Source organism: Macaca mulatta, chromosome 10, assembly GCF_049350105.2.
Source record: "Macaca mulatta isolate MMU2019108-1 chromosome 10, T2T-MMU8v2.0, whole genome shotgun sequence".
In the NCBI taxonomy this organism is placed as follows: Eukaryota; Metazoa; Chordata; class Mammalia; order Primates; family Cercopithecidae; genus Macaca; species Macaca mulatta.
This window is the reverse complement of record NC_133415.1, coordinates 106,501,428-106,503,995: the sequence shown is the minus strand read 5'-3', so window position 1 is coordinate 106,503,995 and position 2,568 is coordinate 106,501,428. Positions and strand designations below refer to the sequence as shown.

Below are 2,568 nucleotides of genomic sequence, written 5' to 3'. Positions count from 1 at the left end.
GCTTGAGCCACCGCGCCCGGCCCCAGAAAAACTTTTAATGAAGGTAGCTCTGAGCCAAGCAGAAAGGAAAAGGTCATTAGGCAGCTATTATTATGCCTATGCTGTGCTAAATGCTCTAAGTAAGGGAGTGGTTCTCCGCACTAGATTGGACTTCAGTCTTCAGATGAAGGACTCCAGAGCACAGGTTTATAACAACCTGCAATAGGGAAATAAACCCTATAAATGTGGGCGGGACTTTCTCCAACATAAAGTTTATCCATTCACTTAGAACACCCCACAGCGAAGGCCGGGCACAGTGGCACATTCCTGTAATCTCAGCACTTTGGGAAGCTGAGGCAGGCGGATCATCTGAGGTCAGGAGTTTGAGAACAGCCTGACCAACATGGTGAAACCCCATCTCTACTAAATATACAAAAATTAGCCGAGCATGGTGGCACACGCCTATAATCCCAGCTACTTGGGAGGCTGAGGCAGGAGAATCGCTTGAACCTAAGAGGCAGAGGTTGCGGTGAGCCAAGGTCGCATCACTGCACTCTAGCCTAGGCAACAGAGCGAGACTCCATCTCAACAGAAATAAATAAATTAATAAATAAGAACATCCCACAGCAGAAGTTCATTCATTTATTCATTCATTTATTTTATTGTTCAACAACTACATCTTAGTGTTACAACTCTTTTAGAATTTCTCTAGCAGGCTTTCCAGTTTTCGCTGAAAAGCTCCCTTAAGAAAACTGGAAAAAAAAACAAAAACAAAACTAAAAAAACCCCTACATCTTTCTTTCTTTTTTTTTGAGACAGGGTCTCACTCTGTCCCCCAGGCTGGAGTGCAGTGGCATGATCTCAGCTCACTGCAACCTCCGCCTTCTGGGTTTAAGCGATCCTCCTGCCTCAGCTTACCGAGTAGCTGGGATTACAGGCACCCACCACCACACCCGGCTAATTTTTGTATTTTTAGTAGAGACAGGTTTTCACCATGTTGGCCAGGCTGGTCTCAAACTCTTGACCTCAAGTGATCTGTCGGCCCCAGCCTCCCAAAATGTTGGAATTACAGGCATGAGCCACTGCACTTGGCCAAAAAGCGACATCTTAAGCACCTACTAGAAGCCAGGCACTGTGTTCAGTTTTGTGCCCAATGTTGTGAATACAATATTCCGCCCACAAAGGCAAAGACCCCATGATCCTTACTCAAACACAGTGATCACCATCAAAACAATGAGAATTTTAAAAGGTTGGAAATTGGGAGGCCAAGGCAGCTGGATCAACCTGAGATCAGGAGTTTGAGACCAGCCTGACCAACATGGTGAAACCCGTCTCTACTAAACATACAAAAATTAGCCAGGCATGGTGGCACATTCCTGTAATCCCAGCTACTTGGGAGGCTGAGGCTTGAGAATCGCTTGAACCCAGGAGGCAGAGGTTGCAGTGAACCGAGATTGCACCATTGCATTGCACTCTAGCCTTGGTGACAAGAGTGAAACTCTATCTCAAAAAATAAAATAAAGTAAAATAAAATAATAAAAGTAAATAAAAGTTGGAATTTAAGATTGGGTAAGGTATTTGATTTTCAATCATGAACTTATTATTTTCTTTTCTTTTCTTTTCTTTTTGTTGTTGTTGTTGTTCTGCCTGGACAATCCCTACTGCAGAAGAAAATAATTTTTTTTTTTTTGAAACGGAGTCTCACACTGTCGCAGGGGCTGGTGTGCAGTGGCACTATCTCGGCTCACTGCAACCTCTGGTTGCAGTGCTCCCGGGTTCAAGAGATTCTCCTGCCTCAGCCTCCCGAGTAGCTAGGATTACAGGCGCCAGCCACCACACCCAGTCCAGCTAATTATTTGTATTTTTAGTAGGGACAGGGTTTCACTATGTGGGCCAGGCTGGTCTTGAACTCCTGACCTCATGATCCGCCCACCTCGGCCTCCCAAAGTGCTGGGATTACAGGCGTGAGCCACCACGCCCGGCCATAGAAGAAAATAATTTTAACGTATCCTTTTTTAGAGGGTCTGAAAATAGATTTACGTTGTTCAGCTACAAAAAAAAGCTGGTGCTTTCTGGGCATAATCATTGCTAATGTATGTGTAATACACTAAGGTTTAAAGTGTGCTTGTGCGAACAATGTTCAAGTAGTTCTCTAAAGTCTTATAGGAAAATAAGATGTGAAAACCAAGGCTCAGGAAGGCTAATGGATTTGCATGAGATCACTTGGGCAGCAATCCTGACCCAGCTATTGGTCTGATGGTTATTGTTACTATTATCACCATATGCCATTCCCTTAATACCTCAAGTTAGCTGGGACACCTCTCTTCCCTACAAACTTCAAGAGTCTGCCAGGTGCGGTGGCTCACGCCTATAATCCCAGCACTTTGGGAGGCCGAGGCGGGCGGATCACCTGAGGTCAGGAGTTGGAGACCAGCCTGACCAACGTGGAGAAACCCCATCTCTACTAAAAAGACAAAAATTAATTGGGCATGGTGGCACATGCCTGTAATCCCAGTTACTCGGGAGACCGAGGCGGGAGAATCACTTGAACCCAGGAAGCAGAGGTTGAGGTAAGCCAAGATCGCACCA

At 45.4% G+C, this 2,568-nt stretch overlaps 1 non-coding gene across 1 annotated transcript; it reads left to right on the top strand.

Moving 5' to 3' along the window:
• Window positions 1-660: 660 nt before the first annotated feature.
• Window positions 661-722, top strand: LOC114670662 (U7 small nuclear RNA). Its single transcript, XR_003720359.1, has one exon. It is a non-coding gene; the product is annotated as a U7 small nuclear RNA (small nuclear RNA).
• The last annotated feature ends 1,846 nt before the right edge of the window (window positions 723-2,568 follow it).